This window comes from Stenella coeruleoalba, assembly GCF_951394435.1.
Source record: "Stenella coeruleoalba genome assembly, chromosome: 17".
In the NCBI taxonomy this organism is placed as follows: Eukaryota; Metazoa; Chordata; class Mammalia; order Artiodactyla; family Delphinidae; genus Stenella; species Stenella coeruleoalba.
This window is the reverse complement of record NC_137163.1, coordinates 6,599,548-6,612,935: the sequence shown is the minus strand read 5'-3', so window position 1 is coordinate 6,612,935 and position 13,388 is coordinate 6,599,548. Positions and strand designations below refer to the sequence as shown.

General features: G+C 47.2%; 1 protein-coding gene across 5 annotated transcripts in view; it reads right to left on the bottom strand.

The window, feature by feature from the left end:
* Nucleotides 1-3,101: 3,101 nt before the first annotated feature.
* LOC307176345 (uncharacterized protein) overlaps nucleotides 3,102-13,388 on the bottom strand; it is an 87,909-nt gene continuing 77,622 nt past the window's right edge. For 3 of the 5 annotated variants that reach the window (XR_013824723.1, XR_013824725.1, XR_013824726.1), the window contains 4 exons: nucleotides 12,011-12,116; nucleotides 9,127-9,177; nucleotides 7,295-7,471; nucleotides 3,583-6,046 (listed from right to left, as the gene is read on the bottom strand). The gene's annotated coding sequence lies outside the window, so the exon portion shown is untranslated. Of the gene's footprint in view, nucleotides 3,332-3,582; nucleotides 6,047-7,294; nucleotides 7,472-9,126; nucleotides 9,178-12,010; nucleotides 12,117-13,388 lie in introns of those variants that run through there. The other 2 variants (XR_013824722.1, XR_013824724.1) reach the window with 2 other exon arrangements.

Sequence of the window (13,388 nt, the reverse complement as noted above, 5' to 3'; positions counted from 1 at the left end):
TGGAATTTGGGCTGCCAGCCGTAGAATGCCAGCCCTACAATACAGTAATAAAAATGGACAATCTACAGCCACACCCAACAATATGGGTGAATCTCACAAACACAGTGTTGAGCAAAAGAAACCAGACCCAGGAGCACGTACTGCAGGATTCCATTTATATAAGGTACAAACACAGGCAGAGCTACAACTGAGGGTGTTGGAGGTCAGGATGGTAGTCATGCTCTTGCAGGGTGAGCGACCAGAAGGGGGAGCGAGAAGGTTCTGGGGATGCTATTTCCCATCTGGGCCCTGAGTATACAGTGTGTTCAGTTTTTGAAAATTCATCAAGGTGCAGAGTTATGATATGTATATTTTCCTTCTTTCTTTCTTTTCTCTTTTTCTTTTTGTGACGCCGCACAGCTTGTGGGATCTCAGTTCCCTGACCAGGGATTGAACCTGGGCCACGGCAGTGAAGGCATCAAATCTCAACCACTAGACCACCAGAGAACTCCCTGATATGTGTACTTTCTGAGTGTATATAAAAAGATGTTCCATTAAAAAAAAGGTTTTCCACGAATTAGAAAAGATACATGTTAAAAAAAAAAAAAGACACATGCACCCTAATGTTCATAGAAGCATTATTTACAATTGCCAAGATATGGAAGCAACCTAAGTGTCCATCAACAGATGAATGGGTACTTCCCTGGTGGCACAGTGGATAAGAATCCACCTGCCAATGCAGGGGACATGGGTTCAATGCCTGGTCTGGGAAGATCCCACATGCCGCGGAGCAACTAAGCCTGCGCGCCACAACTACTGAAGCCCAAGTGCCTAGAGCCCGTGCTCTGCAACAAGAGAAGCCACCGCAATGAGAAGCCCGCGCACCACAATGAAGAGTAGCCCCCGCTCGCCACAACTAGAGAAAGCCTGCAAGCAGCAACGAAGACCCAATGCAGCCAAAAATAAATTTAAAAATAAAAATAAATAAATAAATGGATGCATGTAGTTAAAAAAAGAAAAACAGATGAATGAATAAAGAAGATGTGGTGTATATATACAATGGAATATTACTCAGCCATTAAAAAGAATGAAATAATGCCAGTTTCAGCAACATGGGTAGAGCTAGAGATCGTCATATGGAGTTAAGTCAGTCAGACAGAGAAAGACAAATATCACTTATATGCAGAATCTAAAAAAAAATTGATACAAATGAATATATTTACAAAACGGAAACAGACTCATAGACTTAAAGAATGAACTTATAGTTACAGGGGTGGGGGGAAGGGTGGGGGGGAGGGATAGATTGGGAGTGTGGGATTGACATGTGCACACTGCTGTATTTAAAATGGATAACCAACCAGGACCTACTGTATAGCACAGGGAACTCTGCTCAGTATTATGTAACAACCTAAATGGGAAAAGAATTTGAAAAAGAATAGATACATGTATATGTATAACTGAATCACTTTGCTGCACACCTGAAATTAACAAAACATTGTTAACCAACTATACTCCAATAGAAAATAAAAAGTTAAAAAAGATGTGAGGGCTTCCCTGGTGGCGCAGTGGTTGAGAGTCCGCCTGCCGATGCAGGGGACACGGGTTCGTGCCCCAGTCCGGGAAGATCCCACATGCCGCGGAGCGGCTGGGCCCGTGAGCCATGGCCGCTGGGCCTGCGCATCCGGAGCCTGTGCTCCGCAACGGGAGAGGCCACAACAGTGAGAGGTCCGCGTACCGCTAAAAAAAAAAAAGATGTGAGATATATTTTATATATATATATATATATATATATATATATATATATATATATATATATATATACACACACATACATACACACAACAGAATACTACTCAGCCATAAAAAAGAATGAAATTTTGCCATTTGCAGCAACATAGATGGACTTGGGTATTATGCTAAGTGAAATAAGTCAGAGAAAGACAAGTACTGTATGATATCACTTACATGTGGAATCTAAAAAATACAACAAACTAGTGAATATAACAAAAAAGAAGCTGACTCACAGATATAGAGAACTAGTGGTTACCAATGGGGAGAGGGAAGGGGGCAGGGGCAATATAGGGGTAGGGGAGTAAGAGGTACAAACTATTGATGTTTGTTAGGCATAAAATAAGCTACAAGGATATATTGTACAACATGGGGGATATAGCCAATATTTTACAATAATTATAAATGGAGGATAACCTTTAAAAATTGTGAATCACTATATTGTACACCTATAACATATAATATTGTACAGCAACTATACTTCAATTTTAAAAAAGCGTTTTCAATTTTTAAAAAGTTAAAAAATAAATAGAAGCAGGGCAGCTGTTGGCTTGTGGTCTCCGATTTGTGACTAATTCCTAGACACAAAGTTGGATGATAACAAAGCTGGAACTAAAACCCAGGTCTCTAGCTCCCCGTAAGGAGCAGACAAGGAACTGACGCTCAGTGAACATTTCTGTGTGTAAGCCACATGCAGCATTCAATCTTAATAGCTCTCAGAGAAGGCATTATTGTGCTCATTTTTGCAGATGAGAAAACTGGGGCCCAGAGTGGGTATGGATTTAGCTACTTAGCGGCAGCAGAAATGTCATCTGAGCCCAGGACTGTCTGATTCCAGCCCCATGTTCTTAAGCTGCTCCACAAGTTTTAAATGCAAACATGGTTCTTCTCATATGAATGTTGCATGAGCATAAAAACAAGCTGTGAACCTCATGTTAAGAAATATTATCCAGGTATCACTGGTTGTGGCTGCCGGCAGCCAGGGCTGCTACATCTTATTGGGGGATGGCTCTGCCGGATGCTTCTGGGCAAACCCTGGCCACGGGCACAGCCGGGAGGGAGAACATAGGGCCTCCACGGGCATTATCACTGTGCTTTCTCTCTCTGAATCAAGTGGGGTGGGTGGGAGTGGGGGAGGAAGAGGATGGAGTGAGAACCAGGTGGGATTCTGGGTGAGGCAGGCACACTGAAGGTGGAGGGGCTCATCCCAAGCTGAGCGAGCTTGAACCAGAAAGCAGAAGCAAAACTGGAAACTGGAAGCCATGCTTCCTTCAGGAACCATTTCTCCCTCACATTTGCCTCCATTTCTGAGATGACCCTCTCCCTCTCCCCCATCCCCCACCTCCAATACCGGTTGTAAAAAGCGAGAGAAACGTACCTCCTCATCCAACCAAGAGAGGTGTAGGATGAAGGTCTACCTTTCAGTATTTTGTGACTATTTCAATTTATTTTCAGTAGTTAAAAATCGGGAGTTACGTGGAGGAAACTTAAATGCATATTTCCAAAGTGAAAGAGGCCTGTCTGAACAGGCTACATACTGTACAGTTCCAAAGATATGAACATTCTGGAAAAGAACAGAGACAGTGAAAAGATCAGTGGTGGCCAGGGGTTGCTGGAAGGGTAAGTGAAGAGGGATGAATAGGTGGAGCACAGAAAAGTCTGAGGGCAACGAAATGACTCTGGTTCATACTGTGTTGGCAGATACATGCCATTATACATTTGTCAAATCCATAGAATGTACAACGCGAAGAATGAATGTAAACTATGGCCTTTAGTTAGTAATGATGAACATTGGTTCATCAATTGTAACCAATGTACCACACTAAGGCAAGATGCTAATAATAGGAGAAACTGGAATGGGGCTGGGGGAGGGAGTATATGGGAACTCCCTGTACTTTCCATGCATTTTTTCTGTAACCTAAAACTTCTCTAAAAAATAGTCTATTAATTTTTTTTTTTAAAGTCAGGTGAGTTCATGGGAAAATCTGGATTTCTGGCTTCAATGGAAAAATCTGGTCTGTGAACACAGAGCCGGCTGCATTCCTCGGTCTGCCAGAGTCTAGCAACAATCAATCCCGTGGAGGAAGCACAGCTTTTCCTCTGGGGTTCCCTCTATTAGGACACCCCAATTTTGTCAAAGCCAAAACAAGCCAGTGTCACTCTTTTATGCTGTCCATCTGGACTTTGGGGTCATTGGAGTTTGGGATGCCAAGACTAAGACCAGTAATTTAGTGCAATAGGTTTCAAACTGGCTTCCTCAGAGACCTTCCTGCCTCCAGGGGTACTGGGTTCGGGGAGGAGAGGGGGAAGTGTGCGGGCTCTGGCCCCCTCACTGCTGCTTCTCCTTTATCTGCTGGACCTGTTGGACTTACTGTATAGGATGTACTCCAGAAAAGTGGTCTGTGGCTAAACATACGTGCAAACACGGGGCTAACCCGATGCCTAGGGTTTTGAGGCTCCAAATGGCAGTGTCCGCTGAAGGTGATTGCTCAGGGGGGAGGGGGTGTTACATCTCTTGTCTCTCTTAAGTTCCCTCTGTCAGACCCCTCAATTTCCATTTATGTCTCGTCACTAACAGTTCATCATGGTGTCACCCATTTCTGATGTGACTGGTTTTGAGGGCTGTTTCCTGCTGATGGAACATCCCTTCCCGTCTGTGCAGGACTGCCTCGTTTCCTGCACCAGCTTCGTCCTCCTGCCACACCGCTCCTCCCAGACCCTCTCAATTCAGGGTTAAGGCCCAGAGATTTTATTAAAAGAAAATGAAAGCATGTGGGCCTGATAAACATTAGGTGTGTGAGATGCACTAGGAAAATGAGACCTCTGCACGAAAACGAACTTTCAGTGTGCTCGCTCTTGGGAAGTCCCTGGCGGTCCAGTGGTTACGACATGGTACTTTTGCTGCAGGGGGTCCGGGTTCGATTCCCTGGTCAGGAAACTAAGATCCCACAAGCCACGGTGCAGCCAAATAAAACAAAACAAAACCAAACAAAACCAAGCGCTTGCTCTTGTTACAGAGTGTGGGGAAGGCAGATGGAGTCCCACAGCACCTTCCTGCTCCAGGAGGCCCTTCGGGGACTCTGCTGTAAGCGGCTCTTGGGGTCCAGGCTCCAGGTTCAGAGCCTCTGGCCTGCCAGGTGCACCGTCTGTGTCCCCTTTAGCTGCTCACGTATCACACTGTTCCCTCCGCTTCAGGCAGCTCTTATATACCCTCGTGACTTGTCTTTACTTTTAGGAAAGAAGTTTTCATGAACTTGCTGCCTCTCCAGTGTGTCTGTCTCCTACACGTGTCCTGTATCATACTGCTTTCTTTTCATAGGTTGACCATATATATATCACTCAGTCATAGCATCCCCAAAACTTTTCTTTTTCTTTTTTGGCCACGCTGCCGGGTTTGCAGGATCTTATCTCCCCGACCAGGGATCGAACCTGGGCCCCAGCAAAGGAAACTCAGAGTCCTAACCGCTGGACCGCCAGGGAAGTCCGACCAGAAATGTTTATAAAGTAACTGTTATGCGCCAGACGCTTGGAAGCAGCTGGTCTTTGTCCTCAGGAAGCTCATCCTCTTGATGGAGAAGACAATCATGTGAAAAAATAACTGCTGTAGGAGTCCCACACTTACCGCGTAGTAAGCACAGGAAAGAGAGGGGTGGGTGTGGGGCGAGCAGAGCGCAGGAGGGAGCAGCTAAACCCACCCCCAGAACTAGGGCAACAGCTCAGAGGTGAAACCTGAGCCAGTCTCGAAGAGCAAGTGGGTACTTGACCGGAGGGGCGGGGCATCGCCCACAGAGGGCATGCCTGGGCAAAGGTGTAAAGAACATCACCATGTGTTTCAGGAAAGGCTGGTGCCTCTGGGGGCCAGCATGCAGCGACTGCCTGGGCAGAGAGACGTTTTGCATCCGAGGAAGAGCTGAGCTGGGGCAGCTGCTTAGTCCGAGGGCATTAGGGATGGTGGGAGGGAAGCCGAAACTTAATCCCCTTATCAGATCAGCACAGCCCGGTCCTGCCTCTGCTCTGTCCTTCTCACCGTGTCAGCGGCTTGCCACAGGGGCGGTGAGCCACACCTGCCGCTTGTCCTGTGCTGGAGCGAGCTGGGAGAAGTACAGTCACGTGGGTACGAGTGTGTGCTTGTCACCTGTTCCTCCTCTATGATTTATTAAGGTCAGCTGTCCAATTTGTGCTTCTTCATATATCAACTTCATCGTCATCTTCCAATGTCCGGACTGGAAAACAGGAGTTTTTAGCTGGGTCCATGGCTTTGGGGGAATGTATCAACATCCTGAAATTATGTACAAGATTGTGTTAGCATGGGCATTTTTCCCAGGGAAAGGCTCCCAAGCTTTTATCAGAGCGTTAAACGAGACCCTTTTTTCTGAGGCCCTTTTCATTGGAGGAAAAGGCAAACAAAACCTCCCAAGAGCCGTGGATGCTTTTTCCCAAGAACATAAGTACAGGAGGAGCAGCGTTGAGATCAGCACTGAAGTTGGACAGTGGGCGTAGCTGATCCTAAGTCCAATCAAATAAATACGTACTTCAAAAACCACTTTGCTTACTAAAATTCAAAATAAAACGTGATCTTTGACAATGCTGGACTATCTAGTGTAACCATTATAATAGCAGTTCTAATTGGCCTTTTCGTATGTATTTGTGTGTGTTTTCATATTTTATTACCTTTTTACTTATTAAGGGATTTCCTCTCATACCTAATCTGCAAATGAAACACTGAGGGAGCAGAGCAACCTGAGGGCGTGGGGTTTTGTTTGTTCGTTTGCTATAAAATAAGATCAATAAATCCCTCATGAGGGCTGTGATAGAGATTAAGTGCATACAACCATGACATGTCATGCCATTACTGGTAAAGTAAAGCTGACCTCATGATCCCAAGAGGGTGAAACATGATTTTCACTGGTTCCAGGGTTGCACGAAATAGGAGTCAGAATTTTTAAAAAGTAAAAATAACGACAACAACAAAAATGTCAAATGATATTGAATGCCGACTGTAAGTCCATCCCTGATTTATGCACTTTATAACCATCTCAGGAGGCAAGGCATCGGATCCAAGGAGGTGGGCAGAGACAGATAAGGCCCAGCCTCCAGTTTTAGTCGGAAACCGAGAGACTCAGGCAGCTGAGAAGCAGACTGAGAAGCAGGGACCAGGGCTCAGCTGACCCCAGATGTTAGAACTGACATTCATTAACAGCGTCATGAGGGTGAGAGTGAAGACCATGGCCACAGAACCCCAGTTATTAGAATGGGAACATGGTAGGTAGGGAGAGAAGAACGGATGCGGGTTGAGAATTTAAAATGATCACACCCTGGCCACCTACTGCAGGTGGCCTCGCTGGTATGTTCTTTCCAGCACTGGGTCCATTTTCATGAATTATACACTGACGCTCATGACCACTATCCATGTGCAAAGGCAGACAGATTCACACATCAGAAGGTTTGGGGATCACAAACAAACATTTCAGGGCAGGACATGGGGGCCCTGCCTGCTGTATGAGAGTTCAGTTTCAACAGTCGATACCTTTGTTTTACAAACTTTGCTGCAAGTGGACTCGAGTGATTATTTGAGAGTGATGGCTGTTCCACTGCTCCATAGAGCTGGATTGGCCTGGGCTGGCCTCCAGGTCCCCTGAAACCCTCCAACACCAGCAGTTCTGCCCACATTGACCTCTATACTGAGGCTCCCTGTAAGATATCACTTGGAAAAAAAAAAAAAAAAAAAGGTTTTGCTGTTAGAACAACTTTTTTTTTTAATTTGAAAACATAGCTCTAGGGCTTCCCTGGTGACACAGTGGTTAAGAATCCGTCTGCCAACGCAGGGGACACAGGTTTGAGCCCTGGTCCAGGAAGATCCCACATGCCGTGGAGCAACTAAGCCCATGCGCCACAACTACTGAAGTCTGCGCACCTAGAGCCCGTGCTCTGCAACAAGAGAAGCCGCCGCAATGAGAAGCCTGCGGACCGCAACGAAGAGTAGCCCCCGCTCGCCGCAACTAGAGAAAACCCACGCTCAGCAACGAAGACCCAATGCAGCCAAAAATAAATAATTAATTTTTTAAAAAAACACCTTTTAAAAATATATAAATAAGCAAATAAATAAAATAAAAACACAGTTCTATTGATCTTTCCATAATATTATTCTGTGAAGATCAGTGGAACGGGGCACTGAAAGCAATGACACTCATAGTAAGCCGGTCAAAAGCAGCGGCTTGTTAAGCCCAATAGGGACAACTCTTCAGACTTAAGCCAGGGCTCTGTGTGTTCAGTCTTCAGGGATCAACAAAGTTAAACAGATACAAAATGCTGGGGCGCGGAAGGTGTCAAAGACTGTGTCTACAAAGTAATGAGTCCTTAAGGAATAGCTCCCTTTCTGACACGTTTTTTTTTTTTTTTTTTTTTAATTTTATTTATTTATTATTTTTGGCTGTGTTGGGTCTTCGTTTCCGTGCGAGGGCTTTCTCCAGTTGTGGCGAGCGGGGGCCACTCTTCATCGCGGTGCGCAGGCCTCTCACTGTCGCGGCCTCTCGTTGCGGAGCACAAGCTCCAGACGCGCAGGCTCAGTAGCTGTGGCTCACGGGCCTAGCTGCTCCGTGGCATGTGGGATCCTCCCAGACCAGGGCTCGAACCCGTGTCCCCTGCATTGGCAGGCAGATTCTCAACCACTGAGCCACCAGGGAAGCCCCTGACACGTGGTTTTTAGTGCTCATCATCTAGGTTCTTTACGCACATGCAAGTTGGGGCTGCCCAGCTGCGGCAGGCGTGGAGGTGGGGTAAATCTGAGTAGGATAGTGAGGGGCTGAGGCTGATTAATTCATTTTAGTTTCCAGTCAGAATGGGTCTGGGGTCGAACATCCGTACCGAGGGTGATGGGTGGTGGATACAGGAGGGGTCTGACACTGCTGCACCCAGAGCCCCCATCTCTCAACTCCTAGGCTAGTAATTGCCTACAACAGCAGTGAGTTTCCTGCCTGCTTACTTTGTATTTATTTATTTTATTATTATTATTTTTATTTTTTGGTCACGCCACGCGGCGTGTGGAATCTTAGTTTCCCAACCAGGGATCGAACCTGCACCCGCTGCATTGGAAGTGCCGAGTCTTAACCTGGACGGGACCGCCAGGGAAGTCCCCAGCCTGCTTACTTGGTATCCCACCAATTATTCAAGCAAAGAATGCAGCTCCCTCAGGATAAAAGAGCAAAACAAAACAAAACAACACACACGCACACAACCATTTTTGGGCAAGGAAATCGCTCTGCATTGTGTTGCTGTTCAGGTCTCCTGGTAGGACTGTTACGGTAAACACCTGGCGCCCCACTTCATCGATTCCCATGACAGACCGAGGCCGAGCCTCACCTTGTCATGATCTTCGTTCCTCCAGCCTAGTGTTGCTTGCACCTCGGTTTCCTATCAACACAGAGAACTAAATAATTTCATGAGCATCAACAAAGAAAACAAACAGGTAGGACTCAAATTTCCCTAAATGACTCCATCCAGCCTTCCTCCCCAAGGTCCCCACGCGGTTGAGATCAGGCAGCTCTAACTCCAAATGCTGAGCTGCCATCCCCCAAAGCTGCCTGGCCTTAGGCGAGCCCAAACCTTCTGAGTTTCCGTCTCCTTATCTATAAAATGAGATTACTAATGGTTATCTTGGGAGGAGCTGGTGAGGATTAGCTGTTAATTTGATCATTAATCCATTCACGCAATCCAAATATTTGAACACCAGCTCTGAGCTGGAGATGAAGTGCTGAGCAAAACCAGACATTGTCCCTTCTTCTCAGGGAATTTAGACTCTAAAAGGGGAAGCTGTCCTGCCCACAGATGATGCCAATAAATAGTGTCCACTTTCAAGCTGGAATCATTGCCAAGAGGAAAGTGGCACAGTTTCCAGGTGAGGGAGTGTAAGAGGGCTCACTCAGGTGTGGAGGGTGAAGGCGGCAAGGGTGCAGAGCAAGAAGTCTTCCCTCAGGGGGCTTCCCTGGTGGCGCGGCGGTTGAGAGTCTGCCTGCCGATGCAGGGGACACGGGTTCATGCCCCGGTCCGGGAGGATCCCACATGCCGCGGAGCCACTGGACCCGTGAGCCATGGCCGCTGAGCCTGCGCATCCGGAGCCTGTGCTCCGCAACGGGAGAGGCCGCAACAGTGAGAGGCCCGCGTACCGCAAAAAAAAAAAAAAAAGAAGTCTTTCCTCAGGAAGACACCAGAGCTGATCAATGGGAAGGGTTACAGGTAATTAGGCAGAAGCAAGGGAACTGCTTTCCAGGCAGAGGGAACAGCATGTGCAAAGTCCCCAGGATGGGGACAGCAAGACATTGGTTGAGGAATTCCCAGAAGCCAGTGTGGCAGGAGAGCAGAGCAATGGAGAGAGTGGTAGGGCCAGGCACAGGGCCTGCACTCAAAAGCAAGCTTCACAAGTCCTTCCAGGGTCAGAAAGAGAAAACCAAATATCGTATATTAACGCACAGATGTCGAACCTAGAAAAATGGTACAGATGAACCAGTTTGCAGGGCAGAAATAGAGACACAGATGTAGAGAACAAATGTAGGGACACCAAGGGGGGAAAGTGGCAGCAGGGGGGTGGTGGTGGGATGAATTGGGAGATTGGGATTGACATGTATACACTGATATGTATAAAATAGATAACTAATAAGAACCTGTATAAAAAATAAACAAAATAAAATTCAAAACAAAACAAAACAAAACAAAGAAGTCCTTGCAGGAAAAAAGTCAACAGGCACAGCTGAGCCTGCTAAGAGTCACCGAAATCAAAAACACCTTCAGGAGATACAGGGTGGGTATGACTCCAGCGGACAGTTCCCGGTGAGCTTGAGGGAGATAGAGCTGAAGCCACTCTCCTTCCCTTCCTTTTATATTGTGAAGTCCATTGGGGGCCATCCTGAACGGCCTCAAGATGGACAACTCCAAAGACCCTGGCCGGGTTTGCAACCTGTAAATATCTATCAAGAATATCCTTGTTACCTGAAAACTGGGTTCGCCTCTTGGTGGGTGTCGAGCCAAAAGACACAACCAAGCCCAAGAGTAGGAGAAGGAAGGATTGATTACTTGCAGCAAGTGAGGACAATATCGGGGGAACTTTCCCAAAGCACTGTCTCTCCAAACAGCTGTATTGGGGAAGTTTTAAGCTTCATGCATGTTCATGTACATGCATGTTCATGAAGGAGCTTGGGCTGTCAACAGAGTCAGAGCTTTAGTTGACTAAACTCAGGAGGGTCAGAAAAGGTCAACATCATCACCTCTTAGGTTCCAGTTGATCTGGAGTTAGGCGCTTCAGGCTAATCTTTACCATACCATTGAAACAGATTGGGAGTCTTCACAACTGATACATTATCTTTTTTTTTTTTTTTTTTGCATTACGCGGGCCTCTCACTGCTGTGGCCTCTCCCGTTGCGGAGCACAGACTCCGGACGCGCGCAGGCTCAGCGGCCATGGCTCACGGGCCCAGCCGCTCCGCGGCACGTGGGATCTTCCCGGACCGGGGCACGAACCCGCGCCCCCTGCATCGGCAGGCAGACTCTCAACCACTGCGCCACCAGGGAAGCCCCCCGCCTCCCCGCCCCGGATAGATTATCTTTGCTGTTGTTACTTCTCTTGCCTGGTAACAGTTTGTTCCTGCATTCTTTTGTTCCCTTAAGATCATGAATTACTGAGACCTGTTCCAGGGCAAGCACTGTGTGGCCAGGCTTAGATCACAAAATGGCTTAGGTGAAAAACGGCTTCTCTTCTGTCAAGAAAGCCATGCCTGCTTCCAAAAAAAAAAAAGGTATCAAGTATGTACAGATTGGGAGTCGAAAGTGTGTGCAGGCGTGTGCATGTTAGGGTAGCATGGGGGTAAGGAACGGAGATGAAAATTCTAGGTAGCTGTAATCAGACAAAGAAGAACCAGGATTTGGAATTGGGAGATCTGAGTCTGCCACTGGTTAGCTACATAACCTTGTGCAGGTCACAGCACTGTCAGAGCCTCGGTCTCTTCATCTATAAAATGAGGATAAGAGCAATCCCACCCTGGGGTGTTGTGGGGTCAGAGTTATGCATTCCTCATCTTCTGGGTACTAAAGACCACACCCTACGATGAGGTTCAGAGATCGAGGGAACAGCCTCTGCCTTAGAGGAGCTCACAGTCTAGGTCCTAGACTTTATGAAAGAAACAAGGAAATAGATAATTCCAAACAATGCGATGGGCACGGAGCAAAAGGAAAACGCAGGCATTGTGGCACTGTACCTGGAGGCTGCACGCGCAGCACAGGCTGCTGACTCCGTCCTTGTCCAGCTGTTCCAGCCTGAGCTCCCTGCCTGTTCTTGCCTGGAAGCTCTCTGCACACTAGAGCCTGTGGGCAGGAAGTGAGGAAGGATTACCACCAGCAGCTCTCGACCTGTGCATGGCAGCTCTGCATTAACACCAAACCCTGTGCCCTGAGTGGACTGACTGCGAGGTGAGTGTTCCCCGATTTCTCAGAACTTCCCCGAGCAGGACCAAGGCCAGTTGCCCCCATGATGACTTGCTTTTCATGCCCCCTCTTAGTGACTCCTTCCCTGCCTCATTTCATTTTCCCAATCTTTTAACAATTCTTTCTGGGGTCATTACCTAGTAATCTCCTAGCACTCAAATCCTTGTCTGGGGCCTGTTTCCCTGGAAACCCACTGGAAGGGGGGTGAGACAGAGTCTCTGGAATGAAGGCTCTGACCTGAGCTCGCTGGGCTCTGAAGGTAAATACGGTTGACCACCCCTAACCCCCGGGACACGGGTAAGGCATCCAAATTAGCATCACTATTAAAAGAAGAAATTGACCAAAGCCAGGTCCTTGAACCAAGGCATGTCCATGAACAACGTGTTACGGGTCCAATGACAGGAAGTGAGTCTACACCAAGAAATTAAACAAAACAAACCTTTATACAGATAGTTTGAGAAGCCCAAGCTTAGAATGCCCCGTTCCCTTCTTAGCCATGTCTTTTTGTTTGTTTCTTGTGTCCACAAGCTAAACAACGGTACTTTGTCCCAAGTCTTTCCCAGGATAGGTCAACGCAGAGAAGAAATAAAGCACAAGGGCGCCTTGCATGGAATTTAGCCTCAGGCCTCCGGAACCATGGGATGCTCTGGCCTTAGGAAGGACCCTCTCTGGCCCCCAGCTTTCCAAGGGCTCCAGCTCACGTGCTACCCCTCGGGAGGGCTGGGAGCCGCAAGAGCACAGCCTGTTAATCACCCCTTGGCAGAGCCAAGCAAGCAGCTCTGGGAAGCCAATTAGTGCAACAATGTCTGGAAGACTGAGAACCAAATAACATCAGAGGCAAGGGTTGATGGCACTTTATCTACCAGAGCCAACCTGTTAGCATGGCTTTGAAGATGTTTCTAAGAACAGGGTGGAAAATTATTAACCTCGAATTGCAACCTTTCTCCACCCCTCTCCAACTACAGTATCCAACGCAGCCGGGGACTTACACACAGTAGGTGCTCTGGAAAGTTTATAAATACGTAAGAGAAAAATATGTTACGTTTCTATTTTTTTTCTTTTGATTTCCATCTTAGTTGAAGACCTTCTCTCCGATACAAAGAAGCAAATTTCAGATATGTAGTTGGATGAGTGGGTCAGCACCTTATTTCA